Source organism: Numida meleagris, chromosome 6 (assembly GCF_002078875.1).
Source record: "Numida meleagris isolate 19003 breed g44 Domestic line chromosome 6, NumMel1.0, whole genome shotgun sequence".
Lineage (NCBI taxonomy): Eukaryota > Metazoa > Chordata > Aves > Galliformes > Numididae > Numida > Numida meleagris.
Window position 1 is genome coordinate 58,913,560 of NC_034414.1, and position 16,312 is coordinate 58,929,871.

Consider the following 16,312-nt stretch of genomic DNA (forward strand, 5'->3'; position numbering starts at 1 on the left):
CATTCAACTCCACCACATAGCAGTATTTCAAGTCCTGCATTTAAGACCATGCTGAAGGAGGAAATAAGAGAACCAAACTCCCCGAGCTTTGTTTTCTGAGGAAACGAATAAAAAAAACTGTGCAAAGTTCCATATGGCTTCCTAAATACATCACTTGCCTCCTATTTACATGAGGACACCTCACTCTGGTACATGAATTTAGATCATTGTTACACCTGGATAAAGAAATTATGTTTGTCTTAAAACACAGGTAATTTCTATGCAGATTTAGGGAAATGTTCATTCCATAAGGCATTTCAAATCTCTTTGCAAATATCCAAAGAATTAAGAGAGTCAGGTTGGATTTATTTATTGCAGAAGCTGTTAAATGCTTTGCCAGATACTAAGTACCAAAAATAAAATTAAAAAAAGAAAGAAACACACTAGTAGGATTGCTCTGTACCCTCAGCCAAGTCAAGCACAATGATTTGCAGGATGTAGGTTGTTTACACACAGTTTAAATGTTGGGACTTGAAAATGAAACTTAAGATGTTCAAGAGCTCCTATAGGTGTCACAGTTCACATTACTGCCCAACACAAGCACTGCTGCTCTAAGATTTCAGGTACTAGTGTGTTTTATTTGTAATTTAATTCATAAAAGCAACCTCTGAGGCTCCTGAGCAAGCTCACATAGCAGTCCAGTGCAGACACAGCTTTGCCCAGCCAAGGGCTCCCTGCGGTTCAAGCAGGCAGGTCAAGGTACAGGATATTTTTGGATATTGCAAGATTATCATCCTTCTGCACAGAATGGTTTCTAAATAAGATGCAGAGTATAGGCTTTCGGAGTATCAGGATGGATGTCTTTTATATCTTTTCTTCCCCTCTTTCACAGGCACAACAGTCAGTATAAATAAGTAGCCCATCAGGATACCAATTGCCAGTGTAGGCTTTAAATTAGGAAGCAAATTTTGCCTAATCATCATCACACACACACCATAGCCAACCTAAAACCAGTCAGAACTGGGCCATGCACGTTTCTGGAGACAAGAAAGCCTCCTGGTGTCTGAAAGATGACTCCCAGTGTTGGAAAAGCCTTGATACTGAATCATTTATTGGTATGAAGAAAAACGCAATGAACTCTAGTTATTAAGACTAGTCCTGTATGGGTTTTAATTGTGGGAAAGGGCTGGAGACTGGTCTCATCTTACGTAGGTTGTCCTCGTCAAAGCAATGAACACCGAGGTCCAGATTTGCAGGAACATGTCCCCCAGAAATGGGCCACTAGATCATATGGAAAGTAGCTGAGCGACCCTGGAAAGAGCCAGGCTATGTCACACAGCTGTCAAAGGGAAATGGAAGTGTTTGAAGGGCACAGATGAGAATTAACAGATATGGCAGAACTGAGTTTGCAAGCTGTACTTACAGAACCATCTTTTGCCCAGTGCAACACAGGAGCCATTTACATCACAATTAGAGTACCAGTGAGCAGCACAAAAGCACCTGCTCAGCACACAGAAAAATTCTTTGTTTCCCACGTGCAAGCAGCAATTATCTTCAAAGACAACTGCAAAAACTCCAGGTTCCTGGAAGAAGCCACACTGCCCTGTGCTGGGATCTCCCTGCAGTGTGAGCTACAATCCGTCCATGTAAAGTGGTAGAGGACAGCCCCTTCAAATAACTTAATTACTCAACCCCATTAAGTAGGATTGGCAAGTCTGTAGCTGAATCTCTGGCTGCCAAGCAGTGACCTGCAGCCCCCACACTCATCCCTGCAGCCAGCACCCCAAGGTGCCTCTGCTTGTAGTCAGGTGCTTTGCATATTGCATGAGGCAATTAATTGAGATTCTTTGCTTGAGAAAAAGCTTCCAGAGCTGTTACCTCCACAAAAACCCTGATATCTCCCACTAGACCAGCCAATTAACAACCTGTGTATCTGGTAATGCACTTCTCTCCTGCGCTGCTAATGCTTGGTTACTTTGGGCAAGTCTGTTAGCAAAATTACACAAGGGACTCTCATCCAGCAACAGGGGCCTCTCTGATGACACAGCCCTGACACTTCAATGCATGCAAGTTCCTCACAGGCACTGTAACCAAGTGCCAACAGCTATTCAAACATCTGGACTCAGCCAGTTGCTGTGAGAGGCACCATGTCCCAGTGACATCCATGCAGTCAGGCACCTCCTACTGCCCATCGTGCTCCAAAGGCCTTCTCCTGTCACCACACCAAACGCTGCGTGCCTGTGCACTAAGAAACAGCTAACAAGCTCCTGCCATGCCCATCAACGACCCAAGTGATGCAACTAAACATGAGAACTGGGCTTGTACTGGAATTGGTCTTCTCTAATGCTACCTAGGCACATCAGCCAGTAATAATTTCTCTATTAGCAACTACATTCTGTTATGTAATAAACTAAGTTAGAAGCCTACTGCTTTGTCTGGACCAGCTCATTTCTTCAGAACTTCTAAACCATACCAAGGGAGGAGAGAAAAAACAGACAGACAATGTTCATTCACTGTGCCAATGCCAAGCAAGAACAAAGAAGAATAAAAAAAGCTACCAGTCAAGTTATCTAAATCTGGGCATAGGCTTTACCAATACCATCGACTGACTTCTTCACTTGCTTTTCCTTCTGTATATATATTTAGGCTTTTATTGTTAGGTGATTTCCTGATTGAATTCAAAAACCTCATGGAACAGCATATTAGCATATTTTGAATATAAATACAGACTCTGTTATGGGATTCAATTTCTCGCTGAATTTTAATTCCGAAGCTGTTCTTTTCCACATTGTTCACATGAGTAATCAGAATTTTAATCATTTTCATGCACCTCTGAGATGGGACAGCAGAAAATACAGACATAGAAGTGAGAGTTAAGTTCCAAGTTCCTCCCTACGACCACGTTAGCATCACAACCAGCACGTTTCACGCAGCATCATGCCACACACAGGGATATAATGACCACAAGCCCAGACACTGCATAGTGAGCGAGTCCCATAAACACGGGCCAGCATTTCACCCCACTTACACATTCAGCATGCAAGGTGGGGAATTACAACCCAAAGTCATCTGCATGGGTAAAGAGCCAAAAAAATGGGAAGAGGAGCAAAGAAGAGGGCTTGGGCAAAAGTGAGTGCCTGGCACAAGAGGAATCACAGAATTGTTCAGGTTGGAAAAGACCTCCCAGATCATCAAGCCCAAGCTCAACCCCAACCCATCCCCACCATGCCCAGTGACTGTCCCTCACTGCCACATCTCCACAGCTCTTGGACTCCTCCACGGATGAGGACTCCACCACCCACCTGGGCAGCCTGTGCCAGTGCATAAGAACAGGAACAAGGACTCTACGGGTTCCTCATCAAGGACACGGCACAGAGCCTGTAGCAATCCCTCCACTGCCTCCAGACCCACATGCTGAAGCAAGGACTTTTTAGAGGAACCAGTCATCTAAGTTCTGTTTCATCTCCAGTTCAAGTTATCTCCCTTGAACAGTGAAAAAATAGTAAAAATAAACATTGTTAGTTGAGAATTTGTCATTTCCAATCATCCATGAATGGATCTCTCTGCATTTTAACCCAGAAGAAAGAGGAAAGACTTCACTGCTGTTCATCTCTTCACGGATGCAAGCTGATCAATGACCAGTTAGTAAGCTCATTTTAACCAAAACTGACTCCTTTTATCTGATAAATCCAAACTGAATACAAATCAATTTTTTGAGCACGGTGACAGTCTTTCATCACTCAACTTTCATCATTCAACAGAAATGTTACAAAGAAAATAGGAGGAAGCAATTCTGATTGTGTTTCTTTTTTGCTTTCCTTCAGGGTAAGAGAGTACAGTGGTAAATACATGCATTACTTTTTCATTAACTCTATATCCAAGGGGTACAGATTTCCCTGGGAATCTATTTCTAAGAAGCAAGACAAGATATGAGAGGAGCTCTTGTTTCCAGAGCCAGATGGATTTTTCAGAAGCCCTCCTTTATACTACAAAAGTGTTTGCCTCCTGAGCCTTATCCAGCACATCAAGCACACTATTAATCAGGCAGTAGAGCCCACCAGTACAAAGTCCCCAATCCAACCCAAAACCTCAACACATTTCATGCCAGTCAGTGTTAAAGCTCATTAGGACTCCAGTTCCCCATGCTCACAGGCCAGGTTCCTGAGGTGAGGCTCAGCCTTAGCCCAAGTAAAACCAAAACAGGTGAGTTACGAGCTACATCATTCATTATACATATTCAAAGCAAAAACCCAGGCATGCCACTTAGCTATCATTTCACCTAGCTCTTGCACACAGGGGGTCTACAGCAAGGCAACAGCAGCTGTTTGCTTTGCTTGGGAGGTTTGAATGGTCTCAAAAAATAAAAATCGACAGCTGAATAAAGTCAGCTACCAGTAGTTGCCCTGGAGACAACTGACTCCTATCCCATGGCATCAAGAAGCCACAGTACAGGGCCACAAAATAGGGCAGGACTGAAAGAAGGAGATAATGTAGCAAATCACAAGTTTTTACTGAAGTCACGTTTGATGACTCCAACAAGAAACCATAGCGTTGTTAAAACAACTGCTGAGCAAATGAGATGTATCAAGATTATATTTGCTCTGAGGATAATCTTCAGAGTTTGCAATTTAAATAACTGGACGAGTGACATATAAAAACAGGAGCTTATAATGTAATAGGATGCATGTTTGTAACTGTATGAACTAGCAGCCCCAGAAACAGAAAGCATCTCAGACAGAACTACAGTGACATAAGTAGACAGGTCTCCTCATCTTTCAAGGATTCAGCACTAAAACTCTCTCAGTAAGATACCAACTGGTTTTTAGGATCCCACCCATAGGCAGCTCAAGGCTTCTGCCTTAAAACGCACTTAGTGATGCCACCCACAGAAAAGTAATCAAAAGCTGCTCAGCAACTTCCCACTGGACTCCTCAACACAAAAGAGAACACCCAGTAGGAGAGAGGAACCTCAAATATAGAAAGCAAACAAGCAAGACAAAAAGTCCAACCTGTAATGTGGGGTGCTAACCTTCCACCAGCCCCAGCACATTCCTCTTCTTAACAGTGAGCTCTGCACCTGACCCACATACAATGGTGCACCAGCACTAGCCTGGCACCAGCTATTTAATCACTAGATCTTCATTACCCTTATTGATTTCACCTGAACCAAGTAAGGAGCGGCAGCCAGGGTTGAGGCTTCTCCTGGGGAGTGTTCTTGTTGGAACACATCCACCTCTCTGTGGTGTTTGGCAGTGGACAAACGTGAGCTCTTCTCTCCAAACTGGGACTTTGCTCTAATAACTGTACTATCAGCCCTATTTCCTAAAGGAAGATGAAAAACGAAAGGTGGTTTTAGTAACAGTCCAGTAACCTTTTCTATAGCACCAGCCTTGCTGTAGCTATATGCTGTTGCAATATGGGTGGGCCCACGCCTTCCTTTTTCCTCCCTACAGCCCCTCGGGAACTGGCAAAATTCTTTTCTCGGGTATCACTGAGAAATCAAGGGGCAGAGGGAGGAGTTCGCAGAGGAAGCGAGCTCATTTAGCAGAGGAGCGGTGGGCTGCTTTAGCATCATGACCAAAATGCAGTACCAATGCTAGAAAATGCCAATTCTGGAAGCAGCCCCAGGGCAACTTTCATCAGAACTTGGTGGGAATCAGGTGCGCAGCTGCACTTCCTAACATAGGAATCACTCATCTAATTTTCTGTCTTTTGAGTTAAAAGCTGCCTCCTGATTTTAAACGATGCTATCTAGAAGACAATATTTCATTCAAGCACATTCTGTTTCATCCATATGAATTTTCACTGCAGTTGCTATTTATTTTCTCCTCCCTCGTCTTCTGCATTAACATCACCTTTGCCAGGTGGAATTGAAGCATAATTCAATTTGAGCTAGGTTCTAGGAAGGACTTGTGGCCTGGTGTCTGCTGGGGCTCGAGAAATTGATTTCTTGGCTTGCAACAGGCACTACATTCTCCTTATAAACTACTGAGCATCTTCTTATAAGATGTGAATGGCTGGTGTCACAGCAGGTGCCGTCTGTCTGATAAACATAATCACTCTCGGCATTGGGCAGCACAGGCATTTGGACAGGAATCAACAAGTCGGGTTATTTGTTGATTTTCTGAGCTCAGGCAGCATGCTTTGGAGGCAAAGTGTGAAGAGGCAGAACGAGAATAGGTTTCTTTACTGGCTAAGGGATGGAGGAAGAAGGAGGAGGGAAGGAAGGGGAAAAAAAAAATCATCTATCAACTCCTTTCACGAAAATATTTATGAAGAATCCAGCTTAGGAGATGAGACTTTGAGATGAAGGTTGCAAAATGATTGCTATTCCTAGAGATCTGCAGATCCCCAGTGTTGTGCAGGTTCTATTCAGAACTCAACTGGAGTCATCTTTATTCAGGACAAGGCTCATCAAAGAGAAGCGTGGGCGACCCATCAGGTAAACCAGAGTTTCCCTTTGAAGATTCAGACTGTAAATATCTAAAGCCAATTAAGTTTCATGGATCAGTTTCTCAAACTGCTGGATACGCTGGCAGATACTGTTTGCCAGCTAAGCTTGAATGATGTGGTTTCCATTAACCAGATCTTCAGAAAAGGCTTTTATTGTAGGTAAAACAGCTTTTGCCACTCGAGTGGAATTTGTTTTAATATTCAGAGTAGAAGCTTAATTTTAATAGCTTATAATGCTGGTGGAAAATGTGCTTTGGACAGCTACAGAATGAACGTCTCATCTTCAGAGAGACAACTGGGGTTTAGTTGCTTAAAACTGGAAAAGATGAGTTTACTCCATTTTACATAATTTGAGCAACAACAAAGCAAAGCAAGACAATAAAATTCCCTAACGAACAGCTCAAAAATGCTACGAGGTTTCAAGAAATGAAATACGGTGAATGTTCATCCCTTAGTGAGATGTAACTATTTTGAGGGTAGTACTTCCACAGCGAAACAGAAAACAATCCAAGTTGAAAATGGTTTGAGAATACATCTGCACTTGGTAGCTTCTTGGCTAACTTATTAATTCTCTTGCCTTCAATGCTTACCAGATATGTACATTTAAAGAACTTACCCATTTCCTTCTGCAATATCCCCTTATATTTTCACCTTAAAACTGTATTTTCCATTTTGAAACCAAACTTTGATTTATCTGCTCGCAACTAAGGACATCAGGCTCTAAGGTCCTGCAGAGATGCAGAGCTCTTGTGCCCATGTTACCAGTGCCAATTCTGTGAGAAGTCCAGTACCATGAGGACACATCAGTCCTAAGAGATTCAGCACTGGAGTAGCAGAAGAGAACGTTTATCTCTGAACTAGAAACAGAGAGAAGGGGAATGCTGAGACAGAAATGCCAGGGGACAGTGTCTTGGGAGGAGAAAGGCTGAACTTCACCATCACTGAATCACAGAATGGTTTCAGTTGGAAGGGACCCTTAAAGGCCATCTGGTCCCACTCCCCTGCAATGAACAGGGACACCCACAGCTCCATCAGGTGCTCAGTTCTATGCAGTGGGAGAACTCAGGCAGTCCTCTGGCTTCCAACTCAGCTTTGTTGCACCTTGTCCACCAAGAGGACACTCCTCCCTGCTCTGCCTGAAATCAGATGTGGACAGCCAGCTGATGGATGAGCAGGATGAGACCTGTCCAGGCTCTAGATATGATCCATAGTGCCACTGTGAAGCAGGAAAGAAAGGTTTCTGGGGATTGCTTAACTGCTCCTTTCTTCCAGCTTGTTCAATTAGCATTTGTTTTAATGTCCTTCCAAACTCTAAATAAATACTAGTACCGTGAATAGCTCATGCTGTGCACTGCTTGCTTTGAAAGACATTGCAGTGTTTTAAGGCAAAAATTACCTTAAATTATGAATACATGTCTTCAGCCTGGAAATTTCCTTGTATATAAAGATTCTGATTCATTAACAAACAACAGCAAAAAAAATGAACAGCTTTTAAAAAATCTGTCTATAGCTATTTATCTCTCCATACATACGCATATTTATATATCGCTGTTAATATTTAGAGAAAGATTCACTGATATCTCCTGGCTGCAAAGGAACTTTCCCATCGCTTTATGTTGCTGCAGAAATTAAAATCAATTGAAAGCCATTGCGTCAATTAGAGTTATCTGGAGCAGCTAACACAGAGCTTGCTCCTGCCAGTGTTTAAGTGATGCAGTAACAGTATGACACAGCCACGCAATAAAGTATTTCAGTGTCTACATCTCTCAGTGTTAATGATTTGAAAGGCACTTCAGAGTCCTGAGCTATGTATTTCTCAGTATTTTGTAGGTTTCTCTGAAATATCAATGCCAGCTGAAATTTTCCTGGGTTTATATTTCTTGATGATGAAGTGCTTACTGAACTCCATCATTTAATCCACTTTTTCTGGGTCCCTTGCTGTGCTTTCTGATATGGAGGATCCAGGAAAGGACTTCTAAGAAACTCGAGGCTGCACCCATGAAAGCCCACAGGCAAATCATTCCCAGCACAAACTCACCAGAAGTCCCAAGCAAACACCCTCACTGAATGAGCCCAAACCAAATGTGAATATACAGATTAATTATTTCTGACAGCAACCGTTTCCAGGCCCCTTTTGTTTATTGTTAATGACTTGCTGTTCATTAAAAACAACGCTGGTGAATTCCTTATAGAGGAGGGAATGGGAGAGAAAGGTCAGGACCGAATGCCCAAGCAGAGGGGAGGTCTCAGGCATCCCATCAAAGCGCACTGAGCAGAGGAAGCAGCGTGCAACGTGTAGGAGGAGGAACACCACGCCTCATTCTCAACCCCTTCCAGCATTTTCAGGGTAGCTCATTACGGGCTGATTGAGGGCTGGCAGCAGCAAGTAGCTTTCTGCTCTCCTGGGGCAGCTTGGTGGGGAGCTCTGTCACGCATTGCAATGAGTATGAGCTCGTGGCAGCTTAAAACACAGCACTGCAGGGCAGGACCCCGCAGCGATGAGCAGCAGCTGGGGGATGGCAGAGAGCGCTGGGCTTCTCTGTGCCCCCCATAGCACAAGGATTTCTTCCTGGGGCTGATGGCCTGCTAACCCAACGCCCGCTCTTGGATTCCCCATTGCAGAACAATGCAATGCAGTGCTGTAAATAAAATTAGGAGGATGAAGTTCTCCCAGTAAGAATGAGAGCTTTTCCGAAAGAGGATTTCAGACTTGGCAGTCTGATGCACAGGGAGCATGTCTGTAGCCACAGCATTTAATATTAAAATGTCATTTTATTTATTCCTTCTCCACGATATCCAAAATGGTAACTAGGCAACACCTCAACACCTCAGCTGCTGAGTGGACTCTAAATCTCAAAACACTTTAATATGAGATCAAAGTGAAAAATGGCAACCAGCAATTTATCACCTGCTCCTTTTTGTTAGGCCTGGCGTAACCTCACTGCCCCACAACCCCTGTACTACAACCCTCACATGCACAAGGGCCCTCGAGCCCACCAAAACTGCAGGAAACAAAGGGAACTCAAAGGGTGGTTCAGAGACAGTACTTCAGGGATGTGGTTAAGGGGCATGGTGGTGATGGGTTGGCATTGGACTTGATGATCTCAGTGACCTCTTCCCTCCTTAACGATTCTATGATCCCAAGATGTTAACAGCTCTAGTGTGGGACGGACAAACATCTGGATACAAGCACAGCACAGCAATCCTGGCCCCAAAGCGTCTGCTGCTGTTTGGAATCTCAACAGCTCAACTGGGATTTTCAGGATGAGAAAGCAGAGAAAGTCAGCCATTCGTATTGTCTGACAGCCCTAGAGGTGTCCATGTTAACTCATAAATATTGGCATAGCCCCTGGGAGGGGCAGACACCTGCCCCACAGCCAGCAAGGCACATGGAGGGCAAGGGCTGACCACAAGGCAGACAGAGTTCACAGAACTCAGCCTCTTAACCACAAGAACCATAGACAGGTTTGGGTTGGAAGGGACCTTTAAGATCAACTAGTTCCAACCCCCTGCTATAAGCAGGGAGACCTCACACTGGACCAGGTTGCTCACAGCCCCATGGGGTCAGTGGGGACACTGAAAGGTCCCAGGGAGGAATGATGAGGTTTTGACTAATTCAGCCTATTTCTTGGTCATTTCTTGACTATTTCTTGGTCATTTCCCAACATAGTAATATGCACATTAAAGTGCTTATCATGTATGTAATGTTATGAATCAACAGTTCAGACACTACGTGAGTCATGGTGTAGAAACTGCAATCATAAGAGGACATCGATATGGAAGTAGGAGATACATTACCGAACAATAAATAATAAATAATCAATGTTAATAATTTGCTGCCACACTTTGGTTATAAGAAAGCATTGAAGAGGATGTAATTTAAAGCACTTATTGAAAATGTCAGCCAGATTTTCCAGCTAATATTCTTGCAATGAAAAGCGTATTTCTTCTGTGTTCTGTACAATGTGTTTATTCGCTTTTGATGGGAAAGCAATGTTTGCAAACACCAGGCATCAGAAAGCAACTGAACAAGGACTTCTCCAACAGCTTTGTAGAGGCTGAGTTCACCATTCACACAATGACCCCATCCATCCTTTAAAATGTCCATAGGCAATTCATGGGAGAAAGAGGGATTTTTTCCCCACTTGCAGAGCTCAGGTTATGTGATCAAACTTTAAAACATCGCTTTGCAGATTAGTAGTCCTGATTCATATTAAATACACGTCATGACCCTCCTGAAAAAAGGACAGGAACAGGACTGCTCCTTGCAGGAAACTGTGAAAGCAGAAGAAAGTACAAACATGAGATCATGGATAATGCACAAACATGAGAAAGGAACGAAGTCCACCGGGCAGCTCACCAACCTGTGTCCACAGCACAAAAATCAACGGGATGCTGCAGAGAGGGGCAGTGCTGCTCATGTGCTGGACAAGCACTGCAGGTTTCCCTCCTGCACCCGGGGATGGCACAAAGAAGATCCAGGCAAAGGGCAACCCCAGACAACAAATGTCCCCATAATCAACCTGATTCACTTTGATAGCTCGGTAGGAGCAGATCCCAAAGAACTTCATTTGGTTTTATTTATTTATAAGCTACTAAAAGTGCAGTCATCATATTAGCTCCGGGTACACGAGCATTGCACCACAAAAGATAACTTGCTGCCAAGTGCAATCTCCAATTAATAGCTCAAATATTAATTTAAGTCCATAATGCATGCACATATCATTTTAAACGTAGGGAAAGGAGCATGTATAATTGAAAATCTTTAGTAATTTTCCAAAGAGTCCAGTATCAGTGCGGCGCATTCATTTGTTAGGTGAGCTGTCTCTGGGAGGTGCAGCTCCCAGGATGAGTGATTGGGAACAGCTCTAACAGCAAAGGCATCTTTTTACCCTTTACATTACTTGAGAGTGCAAAACCTGCAGACAGTGAGCGAGGCCACTTCCTGATTCTTGAACGCAGATGGTAAGAAAGGCAAAAGGGTTATCAGGGCTAATTAACTGAGGAGGCAGTTCTGTACACTCCACCAGCCACAGTGCTGAGGCAGGGGATTCCCACCTCCCTTACAGACCTCAGAGAAAGGGAAATACTGCTGACACCAAGTGGTATAGAAGTCAATGGCGGGGGGGGGGGGGGGGGGGGGGGGGTTCCCCAGGAGATGGGGAAGTCAAGACTGGCAGAGCTCTCATGCCCAGCGTGTCTCCCACAAAACATTGTTGAAAGGCCAACTGCATCCTGGGCAGGCAGGGAGGGGACTGTCTCCCTTGGCTCTGCCTTTATGAGGCCCCAGAGCTGCCCAGAGCTGTGGGTGCCCCATCCCTGGAGGTGCCCAAGGCCATGGATGGGGCCCTGGGCAGCCTGAGCTGGGGGCACCCAGCCCATGGCAGGAGTGGGGCTGGGGGGCAGTGAGGTCCTTTCCAACCCAACCATTGTGTGAGTCTATGAAACAATGGACGTGAGCCCAAACAGAGCACTGCCAAAGTCCGAGCAGCATTGGTCCATCTTTGCTGGAAAATATCCAGGTGCATCATGTTTTCAATTGAGAGGGGGGAAAATCTGTGACATTTCTGAGCTTGCAGCAACCCTAAGCAACTAAGGATTACTGCCCACCAAACCAGCTCTCTTTCTGCAGGAAAGCCCAGATTCACTCTTTCCATCTCCTGTACTGTTCCTGCTGGCTACAGGCAGGTACCAGCCTTCCACACTCCCCTTCTTCCTGCCACTTTTTCCTTTACATTAAAATCATAACTTTTAATGCATGAAACCGCTTAAATGCAATTAAAACCACTAACCCTCAGAGCACAGGAGACGATTAAATTGTTTCTTTGCCATTCATTACTGTAATGGGGTCTAAGCATGGCATTAAATTCAGCAAATAAAGCAGCAGTGCAGGCAGAGCGCTCAGCTACAGACCCCGGCACGGCTACCTCCTCTGCTATTAATATTGAGGGGATTTAAGATTTAATCAGAGGCTGCAGCTACCTTTTTTTCTACATAATCAGGCCATAGAGATGAGCAGAGGAATCAGCTCACGTGGGGCCATGTCTCAAGTTATTAGCTTCTTCCTTTCCTGCACATGGGAAGCTTCCACAATGCCGTCATCGATGCCAGCCAGGGTGGGTTTCTTACCAGCAGTGCAATGCAGTGCAGCTAACCCCCATGGCCCTCACAGTTTCCTACCCACATCTCCACCGAAAAACTCCACTGAAATCTCATCATCACATAAAGGCAAAACGTGGCCAGTACAGAAACGGGAAGACTCGAGCACAGGGATTTCTTTAATCTATCGCTTGAGGTGGTGAATCTACGACAGGCACGTAGCCAACCTGGATGACAAACATTTATTTGAGAATATCTCATTTGCCTATTGTACTTATGGGCCAATAAAAAAAACAATTTAAGCATAAATCCAGAGGCATAAACTCCGTTTTAATATCACTGCATTTTTCAATATAAACAGACACTACAAGCAAATGACTTTAACACATCCTCCTGTTGATTAAAAAATGATTTATACTGAATTACACCTTCAGGGTTGATTGGATGATGTGCTTAATCCCACTCCCTGCCCTCCTCCAGCCTAACAATACACAATCACCTCTGTGATAACGCAGTTACGTTAATGGATCCGGTATCGGTGCCGTATTTGGGAGCAATCATTGTTAGAGGCCTCACGCTTCCCAAGGAGATCAATAATTTTAATTTAGGCAAATGAAGACCAGAAGAAAGTTGTGTTAGAAACAACAAAGCACTTCCTGTGGAGAACAGTGTCGTGCAAACTATTTCCCATGTGTATATTAAAATTCCAGCGCAGTGACAAATAATCCATTATACCTTGTTCCTGTCCTCCACTGAGAGAAATATGTGAGAAGTCGCTGGTTCAGTCAAGTGTGCCACAGCCGTAATTATTCCGTGCTGTAATTATTTGTACCTCTGTTCTGTGCCAGTGTGACAGGTCCATAAGGAAGAGGCTGAGCCAAAACTCGAGCGCAGCAAAGCTGCACTTGCTTGACCACGACCAAAAACATTGGGGGTGAGACTTTATCATCTTGTGCAGTACAGAGAGGGTCTCCAGTGGGATGCACACCAAGAACTGGAAGCTTTGGGTAAAAATAGGGAAAAAACAGGGAAAGACACTCCAACTGTAATACAAGGACTCACAGACAAGCCATCAGCACTGGTCCCGTCCCAGCACCTTCCCACACGTAGTGCAATCTCCAAGGGTCACTTTGCCACCATAGGAAAAAAGCATTACACAAAAATTCCAGTCCCTCTTGAATAGTCAGTGTCAGTTCCAGGTAGAAGCAAATTTCTCCAGTGCCATCATTTGGGCAGAGGAATGGATTACCTCAGCAGAAGGTAAGGCTGGCTCTTACACTGGTGGCACACAGAGAAATCTTGGTGGTGGAGGCCTGCACAGATAACTCTTTCAAAAAGTCATGGAAAAAATGCACGTCAGCTACAAACTGCCCATCAGTATGATCCTCTGATGAATCCCACCCTTACTTCCAATTAACATGCTCGCAGTAATCTCATTAATTGGTATACAAACCATTTTCTGCGCGTTTCCTATCAGCATTAAATGCCAGGCCTTGTTTTAAAATGTACTGGCTTACAGATAAACTGAAGCCTGCATCCTAAGATTGGAGAGATAATGAAAAATGAGTGTTTCATGGTTTGGAAACCATGTCAACATCATCGTGTTTTTATTTCTGGAACGGTGGCATGGGGGAAGGGTGAGCCACTGAAGTCAATGCAATCTTTAATTTAAAGAGTATTTTTACGATGCTTTCTGTTAATCTTCTAAAGCTGTTCGCAAAGTACAAAAATATGTGTGCTATAGGGAAGCCTTTATAGTATCAGTGATAAAATACCCTTATGCGGGTTTTGCAATCTCAATTTCGTAAACCTTGGTCCTTATGAGCAGAGCAATTATGACTATTATGATATTAAACTGGGAAAATATTCTGTTTAATGAACAGCGAAGAATTACAATGCATCGCCGCCCTTGGGAGAAGCAGCGTGCTCGGCTCACAGATAGCACTAACAGCCTCATCGATGCCAGATGTCCAATTTTTTCAGAAGCATCTTCCTAAACTCCAAGTGCAGCGCTGAGGTTTCCGCTCAGCCCCTCGTGTAAGCAGAAATGGGCTCCTCACCCACTGGAAAAAGAGATCAATTGTAGGGCTGTAGCACTGGCTCCTCCTGTCTGTTTTCAAGGCCGTGGATGGGGCCCTGATCTGGTGTGGGACGCTCAGCCCATGGCACGGGATGGTAAGCAGAGGAACTCCTAGACCTGGGAAAGGAGCCAGGTGGGAAAGCTGCTTCTAAAAGCACTGGAAAATTGTATATAAAACATATCATCTAATTCCAAAGCGCTGCAGGGACATGCTGGTGTCTTTGAATGTTAAATGTATTGAATACATATCAAGACACTTTCTCCTCGGGATTTACTGACTTCTTAAGTGGCCTTCTCCGTGTTAAAAAGGAAACATAAGATGACTGTTTTCAGAATCTGTTCATTGGTCAAATCCCGTCCTTTACCTACCAAAGAGTGCCTCAACCCAAAAGCAGGAGCCTGGTTCTGCCTTCATACTTCCCTTAAATGGCATCCTTCTATCCTCCTTGCCCCATGAGCTCTGTCATCAGGCTCTTCCTTGGCTTGGTGCCATGGATCAAACAACAGAAATCTAACAACGTGCCACAGCTCCTGCCTGCTGTCCAAACAAGAGGGGAAAACAAAGGAGTGCAGTAGGGAACTGCAGATGGAAGGGGGACTGAAGGAGGACAAAGCCAATCCTGCTTGGACTGCACCCAGTCACGTGGGTCAGAATAAGTGGAATTTTTTTTTTCCCCACTGTTTTTGTAAAATGGCACTTTAGCCTAGGAGGTCCAAAGGGACCCTCCTTCCATCCTTGTTCAGCCTCACTGTGTTCGGAGAGAGATGAGTGCAGTGTTAGCCCTGGGGAAAGTTATTCTCTGCAAATGAGGATAACTTCCATAGAACAATGCTCATATAAATTCCATCGAGGGACCCTGGGCAACTTCAGCCTTGCACCCAGCAGCACCTCGAGGAGCTGAGCGGGCTGGTGGGGAGTGAGGTTCTACATGGCACAGCTGGAGCCTGCAGACAGAATGGGCTCTGTGCTGCAAGGACAGCACAAAGCCCTCAGCGTGCCCACCCCAGGGACCACCCATCACTTGCTTCCCCAAGGCACTGCTCCTTGGCTCTTTACTTTCTGGAGTTTTCACTAGCTATCCTCACACCTTACATAATTCTTATGCAGAAAAACAATTTTTTTTTAAATTGTAATTACCTTGGGGCGAGGCCATTGCAGAGGAGTGAAGCGAGTCTTCAATCTGTTATTTTTGTGCAATACTGCATCCACAAGCACCCTGCTTTTCCTGGGCACAGCTCCTTACCAGCTCAGGGCTGTTGCTTCCTGTGAACCTTCAGATGCACACAAAAGCACAGTCCTCCACCCTTTCATCCTTTTGCAACACCTATTTAACCTGTCACTAGGATATTTGCACATTAGTCTCACGGAAAGCAAGCAAAATGAGTATAAAGTCTCTACTGCAGTCTCCAACAAGCTAACAAGGACACTAACTACCTGGACATACACCTCCAACCTGAATCAGCAAAATAAGCCTCTTTGATGCTGTCCTAAGAGAAAAACAAAAAACCTGCAGAAATCATCCCTAAAAGGCAATTCTTTACCCCCCAATTTATCTATTTTGGATATCATTTTTCTTAATCATATGCACTTGTGTTGCCCATTCAGCATTGCCTTCTTTGGCAGTGGGTTTGCACCATGGCCATGTTTCATTACTAATGGCCACAGAGCAGCTGTGCAGCCCTGCAGGGCCCTAAGCTTTG